Raw genomic sequence first — 23,223 nt, 5'->3', positions numbered from 1 at the left:
CTCCGGAATCACCTGTCAGGCATGCCGGAACCACCTCTCAGACCTGCCAGAACCACATGCCAATGACACCGGAAGCACCTGCCGAGCATGCCGGAAGCACCTGCTCGACTCGCCAGAACCACCTGTCGGACACGCCAAAATCACCTGCCGGCTACGCCACAGCCAGTTGGTGAACACTCTGGAAACACCTGCCGGGCTGGCTGGAACCACCTGCCAGCTACGCCAGAACCACTTGGCGGAGACTCCAGAAACACCTGTTGGGCCAGCCGGAACCACCTCTCAGACGTGCCAGAACCATGTGCCTGAGATGCTGGAACCACACCCCGAACAGACCGAAACCACCTGCCAGACCCAACTGAACCACGTGCCGAGCACGCAGGAACAACCTGCTCGCCTCGCCGGAACCACCTGACGGGCGCAGCGGAAGCACCTGCCGAGCGCGCCGGAGCCACCTGCTCGCCTCGCCGGAACCACCTGCCGGGCCCAGCGGAAGCACGTGCCGAGCGCGCCGGAGCCACCTGCTCGCCTCGCCGGAACCACCTGCCGGGCCCAGCGGAAGCACCTGCCGAGCGCGCCGGAGCCACCTGCTCGCCTCGCCGGAACCACGTGCCGGGCCCTAACCCTAACCCTAACCCTAACCCTATCCCCAAACCCTAACCCTAACCCTAACCCCTAACCCTAAGCCTAACCCTAAACCCTAACCCAACCGTAACCCTAACCCTAACCCTACCCCTAACCCTAACCCCTAACCCCAAACCCTAAACCCTAACCCTAACCGTAACCCTAACCCTATCCCTAACCCTAACCTGACGGACAGGCTGGAACCAGCTGCTCAACTCGCCGGAACCACCTGCCAGACATGCCAGAACCACCTGCCGAGCACGCCGGAGCCACCTGCTGGACTCACCAGAACCACCCGCCTGACAGGCCAAAATCAACAGCTGGCTATGAGAGAACCACCTGGCAGACAATCCGCAATAACCTGCCAGGCATGCAGGAACCACCTCTCAGACGTAAGAGAACCACGTGCCGGACACGCTGGAACCACGTCCTGGACAGACTGGAACCACCTGCCGGACATGCCTGGACCACCTGCCGAGCACGCCGGAACCACCTGCTCGACTCGCAGGACCCATGTGCCAGACACGCCAAAATGAACTGCCGGCTACACCAGAACCACTTACCGGACACTCCGGAATAACCTGCCCGGCATGCCAGAACCACCTCTCAGAAGTGCCAGAAGCACGTGCTGGACATGCCGGAACAACCTATCGGACAGAAAGGAACAACCTGCCGGACACACCAAAATCACCTGCAGGCTACGCCAGAACCACTTGGAGGACTCTCCGGGAAAACCTGCCGGGCATGCTGGAACCACCTCTCAGACGTGCCTGAACCACGTGGCGGACACTCCGCAAACGCATGTCGGGCCGGCCGGAACCACCTCTCAGACGTGCCAGAACCTCATGCCAGACACCCCAGAACCACCTGCTGGACAGACCGGAAACACCTGCCGGACACGCCGGAACCACATGTTCGACTCGCTGGAACCACATTCTGGACATGGCAAAATCACCTGCCGCCTATGCCAGAACCGCTTGGCGAACACTCCGGAATCACCTGTCAGGCATGCCGGAACCACCTCTCAGACCTGCCAGAACCACATGCCAATGACACCGGAAGCACCTGCCGAGCATGCCGGAAGCACCTGCTCGACTCGCCAGAACCACCTGTCGGACACGCCAAAATCACCTGCCGGCTACGCCACAGCCAGTTGGTGAACACTCCGGAAACACCTGCCGGGCTGGCTGGAACCACCTGCCAGCTACGCCAGAACCACTTGGCGGAGACTCCAGAAACACCTGTTGGGCCAGCCGGAACCACCTCTCAGACGTGCCAGAACCATGTGCCTGAGATGCTGGAACCACACCCCGAACAGACCGAAACCACCTGCCAGACCCAACTGAACCACGTGCCGAGCACGCAGGAACAACCTGCTCGCCTCGCCGGAACCACCTGCCGGGCCCAGCGGAAGCACGTGCCGAGCGCGCCGGAGCCACCTGCTCGCCTCGCCGGAACCACCTGCCGGGCCCAGCGGAAGCACCTGCCGAGCGCGCCGGAGCCACCTGCTCGCCTCGCCGGAACCACGTGCCGGGCCCTAACCCTAACCCTAACCCTAACCCTATCCCCAAACCCTAACCCTAACCCTAACCCCTAACCCTAAGCCTAACCCTAAACCCTAACCCAACCGTAACCCTAACCCTAACCCTACCCCTAACCCTAACCCCTAACCCCAAACCCTAAACCCTAACCCTAACCGTAACCCTAACCCTATCCCTAACCCTAACCTGACGGACAGGCTGGAACCAGCTGCTCAACTCGCCGGAACCACCTGCCAGACATGCCAGAACCACCTGCCGAGCACGCCGGAGCCACCTGCTGGACTCACCAGAACCACCCGCCTGACAGGCCAAAATCAACAGCTGGCTATGAGAGAACCACCTGGCAGACAATCCGCAATAACCTGCCAGGCATGCAGGAACCACCTCTCAGACGTAAGAGAACCACGTGCCGGACACGCTGGAACCACGTCCTGGACAGACTGGAACCACCTGCCGGACATGCCTGGACCACCTGCCGAGCACGCCGGAACCACCTGCTCGACTCGCAGGACCCATGTGCCAGACACGCCAAAATGAACTGCCGGCTACACCAGAACCACTTACCGGACACTCCGGAATAACCTGCCCGGCATGCCAGAACCACCTCTCAGAAGTGCCAGAAGCACGTGCTGGACATGCCGGAACAACCTATCGGACAGAACGGAACAACCTGCCGGACACACCAAAATCACCTGCGGGCTACGCCAGAACCACTTGGAGGACTCTCCGGGAAAACCTGCCGGGCATGCTGGAACCACCTCTCAGACGTGCCTGAACCACGTGGCGGACACTCCGCAAACGCATGTCGGGCCGGCCGGAACCACCTCTCAGACGTGCCAGAACCTCATGCCGGACACCCCAGAACCACCTGCTGGACAGACCGGAAACACCTGCCGGACACGCCGGAACCACATGTTCGACTCGCTGGAACCACATTCTGGACATGGCAAAATCACCTGCCGCCTATGCCAGAACCGCTTGGCGAACACTCCGGAATCACCTGTCAGGCATGCCGGAACCACCTCTCAGACCTGCCAGAACCACATGCCAATGACACCGGAAGCACCTGCCGAGCATGCCGGAAGCACCTGCTCGACTCGCCAGAACCACCTGTCGGACACGCCAAAATCACCTGCCGGCTACGCCACAGCCAGTTGGTGAACACTCCGGAAACACCTGCCGGGCTGGCTGGAACCACCTGCCAGCTACGCCAGAACCACTTGGCGGAGACTCCAGAAACACCTGTTGGGCCAGCCGGAACCACCTCTCAGACGTGCCAGAACCATGTGCCTGAGATGCTGGAACCACACCCCGAACAGACCGAAACCACCTGCCAGACCCAACTGAACCACGTGCCGAGCACGCAGGAACAACCTGCTCGCCTCGCCGGAACCACCTGCCGGGCGCAGCGGAAGCACCTGCCGAGCGCGCCGGAGCCACCTGCTCGCCTCGCCGGAACCACCTGCCGGGCCCAGCGGAAGCACGTGCCGAGCGCGCCGGAGCCACCTGCTCGCCTCGCCGGAACCACCTGCCGGGCCCAGCGGAAGCACCTGCCGAGCGCGCCGGAGCCACCTGCTCGCCTCGCCGGAACCACGTGCCGGGCCCTAACCCTAACCCTAACCCTAACCCTATCCCCAAACCCTAACCCTAACCCTAACCCCTAACCCTAAGCCTAACCCTAAACCCTAACCCAACCGTAACCCTAACCCTAACCCTACCCCTAACCCTAACCCCTAACCCCAAACCCTAAACCCTAACCCTAACCGTAACCCTAACCCTATCCCTAACCCTAACCTGACGGACAGGCTGGAACCAGCTGCTCAACTCGCCGGAACCACCTGCCAGACATGCCAGAACCACCTGCCGAGCACGCCGGAGCCACCTGCTGGACTCACCAGAACCACCCGCCTGACAGGCCAAAATCAACAGCTGGCTATGAGAGAACCACCTGGCAGACAATCCGCAATAACCTGCCAGGCATGCAGGAACCACCTCTCAGACGTAAGAGAACCACGTGCCGGACACGCTGGAACCACGTCCTGGACAGACTGGAACCACCTGCCGGACATGCCTGGACCACCTGCCGAGCACGCCGGAACCACCTGCTCGACTCGCAGGACCCATGTGCCAGACACGCCAAAATGAACTGCCGGCTACACCAGAACCACTTACCGGACACTCCGGAATAACCTGCCCGGCATGCCAGAACCACCTCTCAGAAGTGCCAGAAGCACGTGCTGGACATGCCGGAACAACCTATCGGACAGAACGGAACAACCTGCCGGACACACCAAAATCACCTGCGGGCTACGCCAGAACCACTTGGAGGACTCTCCGGGAAAACCTGCCGGGCATGCTGGAACCACCTCTCAGACGTGCCTGAACCACGTGGCGGACACTCCGCAAACGCATGTCGGGCCGGCCGGAACCACCTCTCAGACGTGCCAGAACCTCATGCCGGACACCCCAGAACCACCTGCTGGACAGACCGGAAACACCTGCCGGACACGCCGGAACCACATGTTCGACTCGCTGGAACCACATTCTGGACATGGCAAAATCACCTGCCGCCTATGCCAGAACCGCTTGGCGAACACTCCGGAATCACCTGTCAGGCATGCCGGAACCACCTCTCAGACCTGCCAGAACCACATGCCAATGACACCGGAAGCACCTGCCGAGCATGCCGGAAGCACCTGCTCGACTCGCCAGAACCACCTGTCGGACACGCCAAAATCACCTGCCGGCTACGCCACAGCCAGTTGGTGAACACTCCGGAAACACCTGCCGGGCTGGCTGGAACCACCTGCCAGCTACGCCAGAACCACTTGGCGGAGACTCCAGAAACACCTGTTGGGCCAGCCGGAACCACCTCTCAGACGTGCCAGAACCATGTGCCTGAGATGCTGGAACCACACCCCGAACAGACCGAAACCACCTGCCAGACCCAACTGAACCACGTGCCGAGCACGCAGGAACAACCTGCTGGCCTCGCCGGAACCACCTGCCGGGCGCAGCGGAAGCACCTGCCGAGCGCGCCGGAGCCACCTGCTCGCCTCGCCGGAACCACCTGCCGGGCCCAGCGGAAGCACGTGCCGAGCGCGCCGGAGCCACCTGCTCGCCTCGCCGGAACCACCTGCCGGGCCCAGCGGAAGCACCTGCCGAGCGCGCCGGAGCCACCTGCTCGCCTCGCCGGAACCACGTGCCGGGCCCTAACCCTAACCCTAACCCTAACCCTATCCCCAAACCCTAACCCTAACCCTAACCCCTAACCCTAAGCCTAACCCTAAACCCTAACCCAACCGTAACCCTAACCCTAACCCTACCCCTAACCCTAACCCCTAACCCCAAACCCTAAACCCTAACCCTAACCGTAACCCTAACCCTATCCCTAACCCTAACCTGACGGACAGGCTGGAACCAGCTGCTCAACTCGCCGGAACCACCTGCCAGACATGCCAGAACCACCTGCCGAGCACGCCGGAGCCACCTGCTGGACTCACCAGAACCACCCGCCTGACAGGCCAAAATCAACAGCTGGCTATGAGAGAACCACCTGGCAGACAATCCGCAATAACCTGCCAGGCATGCAGGAACCACCTCTCAGACGTAAGAGAACCACGTGCCGGACACGCTGGAACCACGTCCTGGACAGACTGGAACCACCTGCCGGACATGCCTGGACCACCTGCCGAGCACGCCGGAACCACCTGCTCGACTCGCAGGACCCATGTGCCAGACACGCCAAAATGAACTGCCGGCTACACCAGAACCACTTACCGGACACTCCGGAATAACCTGCCCGGCATGCCAGAACCACCTCTCAGAAGTGCCAGAAGCACGTGCTGGACATGCCGGAACAACCTATCGGACAGAAAGGAACAACCTGCCGGACACACCAAAATCACCTGCGGGCTACGCCAGAACCACTTGGAGGACTCTCCGGGAAAACCTGCCGGGCATGCTGGAACCACCTCTCAGACGTGCCTGAACCACGTGGCGGACACTCCGCAAACGCATGTCGGGCCGGCCGGAACCACCTCTCAGACGTGCCAGAACCTCATGCCGGACACCCCAGAACCACCTGCTGGACAGACCGGAAACACCTGCCGGACACGCCGGAACCACATGTTCGACTCGCTGGAACCACATTCTGGACATGGCAAAATCACCTGCCGCCTATGCCAGAACCGCTTGGCGAACACTCCGGAATCACCTGTCAGGCATGCCGGAACCACCTCTCAGACCTGCCAGAACCACATGCCAATGACACCGGAAGCACCTGCCGAGCATGCCGGAAGCACCTGCTCGACTCGCCAGAACCACCTGTCGGACACGCCAAAATCACCTGCCGGCTACGCCACAGCCAGTTGGTGAACACTCCGGAAACACCTGCCGGGCTGGCTGGAACCACCTGCCAGCTACGCCAGAACCACTTGGCGGAGACTCCAGAAACACCTGTTGGGCCAGCCGGAACCACCTCTCAGACGTGCCAGAACCATGTGCCTGAGATGCTGGAACCACACCCCGAACAGACCGAAACCACCTGCCAGACCCAACTGAACCACGTGCCGAGCACGCAGGAACAACCTGCTGGCCTCGCCGGAACCACCTGCCGGGCGCAGCGGAAGCACCTGCCGAGCGCGCCGGAGCCACCTGCTCGCCTCGCCGGAACCACCTGCCGGGCCCAGCGGAAGCACGTGCCGAGCGCGCCGGAGCCACCTGCTCGCCTCGCCGGAACCACCTGCCGGGCCCAGCGGAAGCACCTGCCGAGCGCGCCGGAGCCACCTGCTCGCCTCGCCGGAACCACGTGCCGGGCCCTAACCCTAACCCTAACCCTAACCCTATCCCCAAACCCTAACCCTAACCCTAACCCCTAACCCTAAGCCTAACCCTAAACCCTAACCCAACCGTAACCCTAACCCTAACCCTACCCCTAACCCTAACCCCTAACCCCAAACCCTAAACCCTAACCCTAACCGTAACCCTAACCCTATCCCTAACCCTAACCTGACGGACAGGCTGGAACCAGCTGCTCAACTCGCCGGAACCACCTGCCAGACATGCCAGAACCACCTGCCGAGCACGCCGGAGCCACCTGCTGGACTCACCAGAACCACCCGCCTGACAGGCCAAAATCAACAGCTGGCTATGAGAGAACCACCTGGCAGACAATCCGCAATAACCTGCCAGGCATGCAGGAACCACCTCTCAGACGTAAGAGAACCACGTGCCGGACACGCTGGAACCACGTCCTGGACAGACTGGAACCACCTGCCGGACATGCCTGGACCACCTGCCGAGCACGCCGGAACCACCTGCTCGACTCGCAGGACCCATGTGCCAGACACGCCAAAATGAACTGCCGGCTACACCAGAACCACTTACCGGACACTCCGGAATAACCTGCCCGGCATGCCAGAACCACCTCTCAGAAGTGCCAGAAGCACGTGCTGGACATGCCGGAACAACCTATCGGACAGAAAGGAACAACCTGCCGGACACACCAAAATCACCTGCGGGCTACGCCAGAACCACTTGGAGGACTCTCCGGGAAAACCTGCCGGGCATGCTGGAACCACCTCTCAGACGTGCCTGAACCACGTGGCGGACACTCCGCAAACGCATGTCGGGCCGGCCGGAACCACCTCTCAGACGTGCCAGAACCTCATGCCGGACACCCCAGAACCACCTGCTGGACAGACCGGAAACACCTGCCGGACACGCCGGAACCACATGTTCGACTCGCTGGAACCACATTCTGGACATGGCAAAATCACCTGCCGCCTATGCCAGAACCGCTTGGCGAACACTCCGGAATCACCTGTCAGGCATGCCGGAACCACCTCTCAGACCTGCCAGAACCACATGCCAATGACACCGGAAGCACCTGCCGAGCATGCCGGAAGCACCTGCTCGACTCGCCAGAACCACCTGTCGGACACGCCAAAATCACCTGCCGGCTACGCCACAGCCAGTTGGTGAACACTCCGGAAACACCTGCCGGGCTGGCTGGAACCACCTGCCAGCTACGCCAGAACCACTTGGCGGAGACTCCAGAAACACCTGTTGGGCCAGCCGGAACCACCTCTCAGACGTGCCAGAACCATGTGCCTGAGATGCTGGAACCACACCCCGAACAGACCGAAACCACCTGCCAGACCCAACTGAACCACGTGCCGAGCACGCAGGAACAACCTGCTCGCCTCGCCGGAACCACCTGCCGGGCGCAGCGGAAGCACCTGCCGAGCGCGCCGGAGCCACCTGCTCGCCTCGCCGGAACCACCTGCCGGGCCCAGCGGAAGCACGTGCCGAGCGCGCCGGAGCCACCTGCTCGCCTCGCCGGAACCACCTGCCGGGCCCAGCGGAAGCACCTGCCGAGCGCGCCGGAGCCACCTGCTCGCCTCGCCGGAACCACGTGCCGGGCCCTAACCCTAACCCTAACCCTAACCCTATCCCCAAACCCTAACCCTAACCCTAACCCCTAACCCTAAGCCTAACCCTAAACCCTAACCCAACCGTAACCCTAACCCTAACCCTACCCCTAACCCTAACCCCTAACCCCAAACCCTAAACCCTAACCCTAACCGTAACCCTAACCCTATCCCTAACCCTAACCTGACGGACAGGCTGGAACCAGCTGCTCAACTCGCCGGAACCACCTGCCAGACATGCCAGAACCACCTGCCGAGCACGCCGGAGCCACCTGCTGGACTCACCAGAACCACCCGCCTGACAGGCCAAAATCAACAGCTGGCTATGAGAGAACCACCTGGCAGACAATCCGCAATAACCTGCCAGGCATGCAGGAACCACCTCTCAGACGTAAGAGAACCACGTGCCGGACACGCTGGAACCACGTCCTGGACAGACTGGAACCACCTGCCGGACATGCCTGGACCACCTGCCGAGCACGCCGGAACCACCTGCTCGACTCGCAGGACCCATGTGCCAGACACGCCAAAATGAACTGCCGGCTACACCAGAACCACTTACCGGACACTCCGGAATAACCTTCCCGGCATGCCAGAACCACCTCTCAGAAGTGCCAGAAGCACGTGCTGGACATGCCGGAACAACCTATCGGACAGAAAGGAACAACCTGCCGGACACACCAAAATCACCTGCGGGCTACGCCAGAACCACTTGGAGGACTCTCCGGGAAAACCTGCCGGGCATGCTGGAACCACCTCTCAGACGTGCCTGAACCACGTGGCGGACACTCCGCAAACGCATGTCGGGCCGGCCGGAACCACCTCTCAGACGTGCCAGAACCTCATGCCGGACACCCCAGAACCACCTGCTGGACAGACCGGAAACACCTGCCGGACACGCCGGAACCACATGTTCGACTCGCTGGAACCACATTCTGGACATGGCAAAATCACCTGCCGCCTATGCCAGAACCGCTTGGCGAACACTCCGGAATCACCTGTCAGGCATGCCGGAACCACCTCTCAGACCTGCCAGAACCACATGCCAATGACACCGGAAGCACCTGCCGAGCATGCCGGAAGCACCTGCTCGACTCGCCAGAACCACCTGTCGGACACGCCAAAATCACCTGCCGGCTACGCCACAGCCAGTTGGTGAACACTCCGGAAACACCTGCCGGGCTGGCTGGAACCACCTGCCAGCTACGCCAGAACCACTTGGCGGAGACTCCAGAAACACCTGTTGGGCCAGCCGGAACCACCTCTCAGACGTGCCAGAACCATGTGCCTGAGATGCTGGAACCACACCCCGAACAGACCGAAACCACCTGCCAGACCCAACTGAACCACGTGCCGAGCACGCAGGAACAACCTGCTCGCCTCGCCGGAACCACCTGCCGGGCGCAGCGGAAGCACCTGCCGAGCGCGCCGGAGCCACCTGCTCGCCTCGCCGGAACCACCTGCCGGGCCCAGCGGAAGCACGTGCCGAGCGCGCCGGAGCCACCTGCTCGCCTCGCCGGAACCACCTGCCGGGCCCAGCGGAAGCACCTGCCGAGCGCGCCGGAGCCACCTGCTCGCCTCGCCGGAACCACGTGCCGGGCCCTAACCCTAACCCTAACCCTAACCCTATCCCCAAACCCTAACCCTAACCCTAACCCCTAACCCTAAGCCTAACCCTAAACCCTAACCCAACCGTAACCCTAACCCTAACCCTACCCCTAACCCTAACCCCTAACCCCAAACCCTAAACCCTAACCCTAACCGTAACCCTAACCCTATCCCTAACCCTAACCTGACGGACAGGCTGGAACCAGCTGCTCAACTCGCCGGAACCACCTGCCAGACATGCCAGAACCACCTGCCGAGCACGCCGGAGCCACCTGCTGGACTCACCAGAACCACCCGCCTGACAGGCCAAAATCAACAGCTGGCTATGAGAGAACCACCTGGCAGACAATCCGCAATAACCTGCCAGGCATGCAGGAACCACCTCTCAGACGTAAGAGAACCACGTGCCGGACACGCTGGAACCACGTCCTGGACAGACTGGAACCACCTGCCGGACATGCCTGGACCACCTGCCGAGCACGCCGGAACCACCTGCTCGACTCGCAGGACCCATGTGCCAGACACGCCAAAATGAACTGCCGGCTACACCAGAACCACTTACCGGACACTCCGGAATAACCTGCCCGGCATGCCAGAACCACCTCTCAGAAGTGCCAGAAGCACGTGCTGGACATGCCGGAACAACCTATCGGACAGAAAGGAACAACCTGCCGGACACACCAAAATCACCTGCGGGCTACGCCAGAACCACTTGGAGGACTCTCCGGGAAAACCTGCCGGGCATGCTGGAACCACCTCTCAGACGTGCCTGAACCACGTGGCGGACACTCCGCAAACGCATGTCGGGCCGGCCGGAACCACCTCTCAGACGTGCCAGAACCTCATGCCGGACACCCCAGAACCACCTGCTGGACAGACCGGAAACACCTGCCGGACACGCCGGAACCACATGTTCGACTCGCTGGAACCACATTCTGGACATGGCAAAATCACCTGCCGCCTATGCCAGAACCGCTTGGCGAACACTCCGGAATCACCTGTCAGGCATGCCGGAACCACCTCTCAGACCTGCCAGAACCACATGCCAATGACACCGGAAGCACCTGCCGAGCATGCCGGAAGCACCTGCTCGACTCGCCAGAACCACCTGTCGGACACGCCAAAATCACCTGCCGGCTACGCCACAGCCAGTTGGTGAACACTCCGGAAACACCTGCCGGGCTGGCTGGAACCACCTGCCAGCTACGCCAGAACCACTTGGCGGAGACTCCAGAAACACCTGTTGGGCCAGCCGGAACCACCTCTCAGACGTGCCAGAACCATGTGCCTGAGATGCTGGAACCACACCCCGAACAGACCGAAACCACCTGCCAGACCCAACTGAACCACGTGCCGAGCACGCAGGAACAACCTGCTCGCCTCGCCGGAACCACCTGCCGGGCGCAGCGGAAGCACCTGCCGAGCGCGCCGGAGCCACCTGCTCGCCTCGCCGGAACCACCTGCCGGGCCCAGCGGAAGCACGTGCCGAGCGCGCCGGAGCCACCTGCTCGCCTCGCCGGAACCACCTGCCGGGCCCAGCGGAAGCACCTGCCGAGCGCGCCGGAGCCACCTGCTCGCCGCGCCGGAACCACGTGCCGGGCCCTAACCCTAACCCTAACCCTAACCCTATCCCCAAACCCTAACCCTAACCCTAACCCCTAACCCTAAGCCTAACCCTAAACCCTAACCCAACCGTAACCCTAACCCTAACCCTACCCCTAACCCTAACCCCTAACCCCAAACCCTAAACCCTAACCCTAACCGTAACCCTAACCCTATCCCTAACCCTAACCTGACGGACAGGCTGGAACCAGCTGCTCAACTCGCCGGAACCACCTGCCAGACATGCCAGAACCACCTGCCGAGCACGCCGGAGCCACCTGCTGGACTCACCAGAACCACCCGCCTGACAGGCCAAAATCAACAGCTGGCTATGAGAGAACCACCTGGCAGACAATCCGCAATAACCTGCCAGGCATGCAGGAACCACCTCTCAGACGTAAGAGAACCACGTGCCGGACACGCTGGAACCACGTCCTGGACAGACTGGAACCACCTGCCGGACATGCCTGGACCACCTGCCGAGCACGCCGGAACCACCTGCTCGACTCGCAGGACCCATGTGCCAGACACGCCAAAATGAACTGCCGGCTACACCAGAACCACTTACCGGACACTCCGGAATAACCTGCCCGGCATGCCAGAACCACCTCTCAGAAGTGCCAGAAGCACGTGCTGGACATGCCGGAACAACCTATCGGACAGAAAGGAACAACCTGCCGGACACACCAAAATCACCTGCGGGCTACGCCAGAACCACTTGGAGGACTCTCCGGGAAAACCTGCCGGGCATGCTGGAACCACCTCTCAGACGTGCCTGAACCACGTGGCGGACACTCCGCAAACGCATGTCGGGCCGGCCGGAACCACCTCTCAGACGTGCCAGAACCTCATGCCGGACACCCCAGAACCACCTGCTGGACAGACCGGAAACACCTGCCGGACACGCCGGAACCACATGTTCGACTCGCTGGAACCACATTCTGGACATGGCAAAATCACCTGCCGCCTATGCCAGAACCGCTTGGCGAACACTCCGGAATCACCTGTCAGGCATGCCGGAACCACCTCTCAGACCTGCCAGAACCACATGCCAATGACACCGGAAGCACCTGCCGAGCATGCCGGAAGCACCTGCTCGACTCGCCAGAACCACCTGTCGGACACGCCAAAATCACCTGCCGGCTACGCCACAGCCAGTTGGTGAACACTCCGGAAACACCTGCCGGGCTGGCTGGAACCACCTGCCAGCTACGCCAGAACCACTTGGCGGAGACTCCAGAAACACCTGTTGGGACAGCCGGAACCACCTCTCAGACGTGCCAGAACCATGTGCCTGAGATGCTGGAACCACACCCCGAACAGACCGAAACCACCTGCCAGACCCAACTGAACCACGTGCCGAGCACGCAGGAACAACCTGCTCGCCTCGCCGGAACCACCTGCCGGGCGCAGCGGAAGCACCTGCCGAGCGCGCCGGAGCCACCTGCTCGCCTCGCCGGAACCACCTGCCGGGCGCAGCGGAAGCACCTGCCGAGCGCGCCGGAGCCACCTGCTCGCCTCGCCGGAACCACCTGCCGGGCCCAGCGGAAGCACGTGCCGAGCGCGCCGGAGCCACCTGCTCGCCTCGCCGGAACCACCTGCCGGGCCCAGCGGAAGCACCTGCCGAGCGCGCCGGAGCCACCTGCTCGCCTCGCCGGAACCACGTGCCGGGCCCTAACCCTAACCCTAACCCTAACCCTATCCCCAAACCCTAACCCTAACCCTAACCCCTAACCCTAAGCCTAACCCTAAACCCTAACCCAACCGTAACCCTAACCCTAACCCTACCCCTAACCCTAACCCCTAACCCCAAACCCTAAACCCTAACCCTAACCGTAACCCTAACCCTATCCCTAACCCTAACCTGACGGACAGGCTGGAACCAGCTGCTCAACTCGCCGGAACCACCTGCCAGACATGCCAGAACCACCTGCCGAGCACGCCGGAGCCACCTGCTGGACTCACCAGAACCACCCGCCTGACAGGCCAAAATCAACAGCTGGCTATGAGAGAACCACCTGGCAGACAATCCGCAATAACCTGCCAGGCATGCAGGAACCACCTCTCAGACGTAAGAGAACCACGTGCCGGACACGCTGGAACCACGTCCTGGACAGACTGGAACCACCTGCCGGACATGCCTGGACCACCTGCCGAGCACGCCGGAACCACCTGCTCGACTCGCAGGACCCATGTGCCAGACACGCCAAAATGAACTGCCGGCTACACCAGAACCACTTACCGGACACTCCGGAATAACCTGCCCGGCATGCCAGAACCACCTCTCAGAAGTGCCAGAAGCACGTGCTGGACATGCCGGAACAACCTATCGGACAGAAAGGAACAACCTGCCGGACACACCAAAATCACCTGCGGGCTACGCCAGAACCACTTGGAGGACTCTCCGGGAAAACCTGCCGGGCATGCTGGAACCACCTCTCAGACGTGCCTGAACCACGTGGCGGACACTCCGCAAACGCATGTCGGGCCGGCCGGAACCACCTCTCAGACGTGCCAGAACCTCATGCCGGACACCCCAGAACCACCTGCTGGACAGACCGGAAACACCTGCCGGACACGCCGGAACCACATGTTCGACTCGCTGGAACCACATTCTGGACATGGCAAAATCACCTGCCGCCTATGCCAGAACCGCTTGGCGAACACTCCGGAATCACCTGTCAGGCATGCCGGAACCACCTCTCAGACCTGCCAGAACCACATGCCAATGACACCGGAAGCACATGCCGAGCATGCCGGAAGCACCTGCTCGACTCGCCAGAACCACCTGTCGGACACGCCAAAATCACCTGCCGGCTACGCCACAGCCAGTTGGTGAACACTCCGGAAACACCTGCCGGGCTGGCTGGAACCACCTGCCAGCTACGCCAGAACCACTTGGCGGAGACTCCAGAAACACCTGTTGGGCCAGCCGGAACCACCTCTCAGACGTGCCAGAACCATGTGCCTGAGATGCTGGAACCACACCCCGAACAGACCGAAACCAGCTGCCAGACCCAACTGAACCACGTGCCGAGCACGCAGGAACAACCTGCTCGCCTCGCCGGAACCACCTGCCGGGCGCAGCGGAAGCACCTGCCGAGCGCGCCGGAGCCACCTGCTCGCCTCGCCGGAACCACCTGCCGGGCCCAGCGGAAGCACGTGCCGAGCGCGCCGGAGCCACCTGCTCGCCTCGCCGGAACCACCTGCCGGGCCCAGCGGAAGCACCTGCCGAGCGCGCCGGAGCCACCTGCTCGCCTCGCCGGAACCACGTGCCGGGCCCTAACCCTAACCCTAACCCTAACCCTATCCCCAAACCCTAACCCTAACCCTAACCCCTAACCCTAAGCCTAACCCTAAACCCTAACCCAACCGTAACCCTAACCCTAACCCTACCCCTAACCCTAACCCCTAACCCCAAACCCTAAACCCTAACCCTAACCGTAACCCTAACCCTATCCCTAACCCTAACCTGACGGACAGGCTGGAACCAGCTGCTCAACTCGCCGGAACCACCTGCCAGACATGCCAGAACCACCTGCCGAGCACGCCGGAGCCACCTGCTGGACTCACCAGAACCACCCGCCTGACAGGCCAAAATCAACAGCTGGCTATGAGAGAACCACCTGGCAGACAATCCGCAATAACCTGCCAGGCATGCAGGAACCACCTCTCAGACGTAAGAGAACCACGTGCCGGACACGCTGGAACCACGTCCTGGACAGACTGGAACCACCTGCCGGACATGCCTGGACCACCTGCCGAGCACGCCGGAACCACCTGCTCGACTCGCAGGACCCATGTGCCAGACACGCCAAAATGAACTGCCGGCTACACCAGAACCACTTACCGGACACTCCGGAATAACCTGCCCGGCATGCCAGAACCACCTCTCAGAAGTGCCAGAAGCACGTGCTGGACATGCCGGAACAACCTATCGGACAGAAAGGAACAACCTGCCGGACACACCAAAATCACCTGCGGGCTACGCCAGAACCACTTGGAGGACTCTCCGGGAAAACCTGCCGGGCATGCTGGAACCACCTCTCAGACGTGCCTGAACCACGTGGCGGACACTCCGCAAACGCATGTCGGGCCGGCCGGAACCACCTCTCAGACGTGCCAGAACCTCATGCCGGACACCCCAGAACCACCTGCTGGACAGACCGGAAACACCTGCCGGACACGCCGGAACCACATGTTCGACTCGCTGGAACCACATTCTGGACATGGCAAAATCACCTGCCGCCTATGCCAGAACCGCTTGGCGAACACTCCGGAATCACCTGTCAGGCATGCCGGAACCACCTCTCAGACCTGCCAGAACCACATGCCAATGACACCGGAAGCACCTGCCGAGCATGCCGGAAGCACCTGCTCGACTCGCCAGAACCACCTGTCGGACACGCCAAAATCACCTGCCGGCTACGCCACAGCCAGTTGGTGAACACTCCGGAAACACCTGCCGGGCTGGCTGGAACCACCTGCCAGCTACGCCAGAACCACTTGGCGGAGACTCCAGAAACACCTGTTGGGCCAGCCGGAACCACCTCTCAGACGTGCCAGAACCATGTGCCTGAGATGCTGGAACCACACCCCGAACAGACCGAAACCACCTGCCAGACCCAACTGAACCACGTGCCGAGCACGCAGGAACAACCTGCTCGCCTCGCCGGAACCACCTGCCGGGCGCAGCGGAAGCACCTGCCGAGCGCGCCGGAGCCACCTGCTCGCCTCGCCGGAACCACCTGCCGGGCCCAGCGGAAGCACGTGCCGAGCGCGCCGGAGCCACCTGCTCGCCTCGCCGGAACCACCTGCCGGGCCCAGCGGAAGCACCTGCCGAGCGCGCCGGAGCCACCTGCTCGCCTCGCCGGAACCACGTGCCGGGCCCTAACCCTAACCCTAACCCTAACCCTATCCCCAAACCCTAACCCTAACCCTAACCCCTAACCCTAAGCCTAACCCTAAACCCTAACCCAACCGTAACCCTAACCCTAACCCTACCCCTAACCCTAACCCCTAACCCCAAACCCTAAACCCTAACCCTAACCGTAACCCTAACCCTATCCCTAACCCTAACCTGACGGACAGGCTGGAACCAGCTGCTCAACTCGCCGGAACCACCTGCCAGACATGCCAGAACCACCTGCCGAGCACGCCGGAGCCACCTGCTGGACTCACCAGAACCACCCGCCTGACAGGCCAAAATCAACAGCTGGCTATGAGAGAACCACCTGGCAGACAATCCGCAATAACCTGCCAGGCATGCAGGAACCACCTCTCAGACGTAAGAGAACCACGTGCCGGACACGCTGGAACCACGTCCTGGACAGACTGGAACCACCTGCCGGACATGCCTGGACCACCTGCCGAGCACGCCGGAACCACCTGCTCGACTCGCAGGACCCATGTGCCAGACACGCCAAAATGAACTGCCGGCTACACCAGAACCACTTACCGGACACTCCGGAATAACCTGCCCGGCATGCCAGAACCACCTCTCAGAAGTGCCAGAAGCACGTGCTGGACATGCCGGAACAACCTATCGGACAGAAAGGAACAACCTGCCGGACACACCAAAATCACCTGCGGGCTACGCCAGAACCACTTGGAGGACTCTCCGGGAAAACCTGCCGGGCATGCTGGAACCACCTCTCAGACGTGCCTGAACCACGTGGCGGACACTCCGCAAACGCATGTCGGGCCGGCCGGAACCACCTCTCAGACGTGCCAGAACCTCATGCCGGACACCCCAGAACCACCTGCTGGACAGACCGGAAACACCTGCCGGACACGCCGGAACCACATGTTCGACTCGCTGGAACCACATTCTGGACATGGCAAAATCACCTGCCGCCTATGCCAGAACCGCTTGGCGAACACTCCGGAATCACCTGTCAGGCATGCCGGAACCACCTCTCAGACCTGCCAGAACCACATGCCAATGACACCGGAAGCACCTGCCGAGCATGCCGGAAGCACCTGCTCGACTCGCCAGAACCACCTGTCGGACACGCCAAAATCACCTGCCGGCTACGCCACAGCCAGTTGGTGAACACTCCGGAAACACCTGCCGGGCTGGCTGGAACCACCTGCCAGCTACGCCAGAACCACTTGGCGGAGACTCCAGAAACACCTGTTGGGCCAGCCGGAACCACCTCTCAGACGTGCCAGAACCATGTGCCTGAGATGCTGGAACCACACCCCGAACAGACCGAAACCACCTGCCAGACCCAACTGAACCACGTGCCGAGCACGCAGGAACAACCTGCTCGCCTCGCCGGAACCACCTGCCGGGCGCAGCGGAAGCACCTGCCGAGCGCGCCGGAGCCACCTGCTCGCCTCGCCGGAACCACCTGCCGGGCCCAGCGGAAGCACGTGCCGAGCGCGCCGGAGCCACCTGCTCGCCTCGCCGGAACCACCTGCCGGGCCCAGCGGAAGCACCTGCCGAGCGCTCCGGAGCCACCTGCTCGCCTCGCCGGAACCACGTGCCGGGCCCTAACCCTAACCCTAACCCTAACCCTATCCCCAAACCCTAACCCTAACCCTAACCCCTAACCCTAAGCCTAACCCTAAACCCTAACCCAACCGTAACCCTAACCCTAACCCTACCCCTAACCCTAACCCCTAACCCCAAACCCTAAACCCTAACCCTAACCGTAACCCTAACCCTATCCCTAACCCTAACCTGACGGACAGGCTGGAACCAGCTGCTCAACTCGCCGGAACCACCTGCCAGACATGCCAGAACCACCTGCCGAGCACGCCGGAGCCACCTGCTGGACTCACCAGAACCACCCGCCTGACAGGCCAAAATCAACAGCTGGCTATGAGAGAACCACCTGGCAGACAATCCGCAATAACCTGCCAGGCATGCAGGAACCACCTCTCAGACGTAAGAGAACCACGTGCCGGACACGCTGGAACCACGTCCTGGACAGACTGGAACCACCTGCCGGACATGCCTGGACCACCTGCCGAGCACGCCGGAACCACCTGCTCGACTCGCAGGACCCATGTGCCAGACACGCCAAAATGAACTGCCGGCTACACCAGAACCACTTACCGGACACTCCGGAATAACCTGCCCGGCATGCCAGAACCACCTCTCAGAAGTGCCAGAAGCACGTGCTGGACATGCCGGAACAACCTATCGGACAGAAAGGAACAACCTGCCGGACACACCAAAATCACCTGCGGGCTACGCCAGAACCACTTGGAGGACTCTCCGGGAAAACCTGCCGGGCATGCTGGAACCACCTCTCAGACGTGCCTGAACCACGTGGCGGACACTCCGCAAACGCATGTCGGGCCGGCCGGAACCACCTCTCAGACGTGCCAGAACCTCATGCCGGACACCCCAGAACCACCTGCTGGACAGACCGGAAACACCTGCCGGACACGCCGGAACCACATGTTCGACTCGCTGGAACCACATTCTGGACATGGCAAAATCACCTGCCGCCTATGCCAGAACCGCTTGGCGAACACTCCGGAATCACCTGTCAGGCATGCCGGAACCACCTCTCAGACCTGCCAGAACCACATGCCAATGACACCGGAAGCACCTGCCGAGCATGCCGGAAGCACCTGCTCGACTCGCCAGAACCACCTGTCGGACACGCCAAAATCACCTGCCGGCTACGCCACAGCCAGTTGGTGAACACTCCGGAAACACCTGCCGGGCTGGCTGGAACCACCTGCCAGCTACGCCAGAACCACTTGGCGGAGACTCCAGAAACACCTGTTGGGCCAGCCGGAACCACCTCTCAGACGTGCCAGAACCATGTGCCTGAGATGCTGGAACCACACCCCGAACAGACCGAAACCACCTGCCAGACCCAACTGAACCACGTGCCGAGCACGCAGGAACAACCTGCTCGCCTCGCCGGAACCACCTGCCGGGCGCAGCGGAAGCACCTGCCGAGCGCGCCGGAGCCACCTGCTCGCCTCGCCGGAACCACCTGCCGGGCCCAGCGGAAGCACGTGCCGAGCGCGCCGGAGCCACCTGCTCGCCTCGCCGGAACCACCTGCCGGGCCCAGCGGAAGCACCTGCCGAGCGCGCCGGAGCCACCTGCTCGCCTCGCCGGAACCACGTGCCGGGCCCTAACCCTAACCCTAACCCTAACCCTATCCCCAAACCCTAACCCTAACCCTAACCCCTAACCCTAAGCCTAACCCTAAACCCTAACCCAACCGTAACCCTAACCCTAACCCTACCCCTAACCCTAACCCCTAACCCCAAACCCTAAACCCTAACCCTAACCGTAACCCTAACCCTATCCCTAACCCTAACCTGACGGACAGGCTGGAACCAGCTGCTCAACTCGCCGGAACCACCTGCCAGACATGCCAGAACCACCTGCCGAGCACGCCGGAGCCACCTGCTGGACTCACCAGAACCACCCGCCTGACAGGCCAAAATCAACAGCTGGCTATGAGAGAACCACCTGGCAGACAATCCGCAATAACCTGCCAGGCATGCAGGAACCACCTCTCAGACGTAAGAGAACCACGTGCCGGACACGCTGGAACCACGTCCTGGACAGACTGGAACCACCTGCCGGACATGCCTGGACCACCTGCCGAGCACGCCGGAACCACCTGCTCGACTCGCAGGACCCATGTGCCAGACACGCCAAAATGAACTGCCGGCTACACCAGAACCACTTACCGGACACTCCGGAATAACCTGCCCGGCATGCCAGAACCACCTCTCAGAAGTGCCAGAAGCACGTGCTGGACATGCCGGAACAACCTATCGGACAGAAAGGAACAACCTGCCGGACACACCAAAATCACCTGCGGGCTACGCCAGAACCACTTGGAGGACTCTCCGGGAAAACCTGCCGGGCATGCTGGAACCACCTCTCAGACGTGCCTGAACCACGTGGCGGACACTCCGCAAACGCATGTCGGGCCGGCCGGAACCACCTCTCAGACGTGCCAGAACCTCATGCCGGACACCCCAGAACCACCTGCTGGACAGACCGGAAACACCTGCCGGACACGCCGGAACCACATGTTCGACTCGCTGGAACCACATTCTGGACATGGCAAAATCACCTGCCGCCTATGCCAGAACCGCTTGGCGAACACTCCGGAATCACCTGTCAGGCATGCCGGAACCACCTCTCAGACCTGCCAGAACCACATGCCAATGACACCGGAAGCACCTGCCGAGCATGCCGGAAGCACCTGCTCGACTCGCCAGAACCACCTGTCGGACACGCCAAAATCACCTGCCGGCTACGCCACAGCCAGTTGGTGAACACTCCGGAAACACCTGCCGGGCTGGCTGGAACCACCTGCCAGCTACGCCAGAACCACTTGGCGGAGACTCCAGAAACACCTGTTGGGCCAGCCGGAACCACCTCTCAGACGTGCCAGAACCATGTGCCTGAGATGCTGGAACCACACCCCGAACAGACCGAAACCACCTGCCAGACCCAACTGAACCACGTGCCGAGCACGCAGGAACAACCTGCTCGCCTCGCCGGAACCACCTGCCGGGCGCAGCGGAAGCACCTGCCGAGCGCGCCGGAGCCACCTGCTCGCCTCGCCGGAACCACCTGCCGGGCCCAGCGGAAGCACGTGCCGAGCGCGCCGGAGCCACCTGCTCGCCTCGCCGGAACCACCTGCCGGGCCCAGCGGAAGCACCTGCCGAGCGCTCCGGAGCCACCTGCTCGCCTCGCCGGAACCACGTGCCGGGCCCTAACCCTAACCCTAACCCTAACCCTATCCCCAAACCCTAACCCTAACCCTAACCCCTAACCCTAAGCCTAACCCTAAACCCTAACCCAACCGTAACCCTAACCCTAACCCTACCCCTAACCCTAACCCCTAACCCCAAACCCTAAACCCTAACCCTAACCGTAACCCTAACCCTATCCCTAACCCTAACCTGACGGACAGGCTGGAACCAGCTGCTCAACTCGCCGGAACCACCTGCCAGACATGCCAGAACCACCTGCCGAGCACGCCGGAGCCACCTGCTGGACTCACCAGAACCACCCGCCTGACAGGCCAAAATCAACAGCTGGCTATGAGAGAACCACCTGGCAGACAATCCGCAATAACCTGCCAGGCATGCAGGAACCACCTCTCAGACGTAAGAGAACCACGTGCCGGACACGCTGGAACCACGTCCTGGACAGACTGGAACCACCTGCCGGACATGCCTGGACCACCTGCCGAGCACGCCGGAACCACCTGCTCGACTCGCAGGACCCATGTGCCAGACACGCCAAAATGAACTGCCGGCTACACCAGAACCACTTACCGGACACTCCGGAATAACCTGCCCGGCATGCCAGAACCACCTCTCAGAAGTGCCAGAAGCACGTGCTGGACATGCCGGAACAACCTATCGGACAGAAAGGAACAACCTGCCGGACACACCAAAATCACCTGCGGGCTACGCCAGAACCACTTGGAGGACTCTCCGGGAAAACCTGCCGGGCATGCTGGAACCACCTCTCAGACGTGCCTGAACCACGTGGCGGACACTCCGCAAACGCATGTCGGGCCGGCCGGAACCACCTCTCAGACGTGCCAGAACCTCATGCCGGACACCCCAGAACCACCTGCTGGACAGACCGGAAACACCTGCCGGACACGCCGGAACCACATGTTCGACTCGCTGGAACCACATTCTGGACATGGCAAAATCACCTGCCGCCTATGCCAGAACCGCTTGGCGAACACTCCGGAATCACCTGTCAGGCATGCCGGAACCACCTCTCAGACCTGCCAGAACCACATGCCAATGACACCGGAAGCACCTGCCGAGCATGCCGGAAGCACCTGCTCGACTCGCCAGAACCACCTGTCGGACACGCCAAAATCACCTGCCGGCTACGCCACAGCCAGTTGGTGAACACTCCGGAAACACCTGCCGGGCTGGCTGGAACCACCTGCCAGCTACGCCAGAACCACTTGGCGGAGACTCCAGAAACACCTGTTGGGCCAGCCGGAACCACCTCTCAGACGTGCCAGAACCATGTGCCTGAGATGCTGGAACCACACCCCGAACAGACCGAAACCACCTGCCAGACCCAACTGAACCACGTGCCGAGCACGCAGGAACAACCTGCTCGCCTCGCCGGAACCACCTGCCGGGCGCAGCGGAAGCACCTGCCGAGCGCGCCGGAGCCACCTGCTCGCCTCGCCGGAACCACCTGCCGGGCCCAGCGGAAGCACGTGCCGAGCGCGCCGGAGCCACCTGCTCGCCTCGCCGGAACCACCTGCCGGGCCCAGCGGAAGCACCTGCCGAGCGCGCCGGAGCCACCTGCTCGCCTCGCCGGAACCACGTGCCGGGCCCTAACCCTAACCCTAACCCTAACCCTATCCCCAAACCCTAACCCTAACCCTAACCCCTAACCCTAAGCCTAACCCTAAACCCTAACCCAACCGTA

Source organism: Equus asinus, chromosome 30 (assembly GCF_041296235.1).
Source record: "Equus asinus isolate D_3611 breed Donkey chromosome 30, EquAss-T2T_v2, whole genome shotgun sequence".
Taxonomy (NCBI): Eukaryota; Metazoa; Chordata; class Mammalia; order Perissodactyla; family Equidae; genus Equus; species Equus asinus.
Note: the sequence above shows the minus strand (reverse complement) of the source record.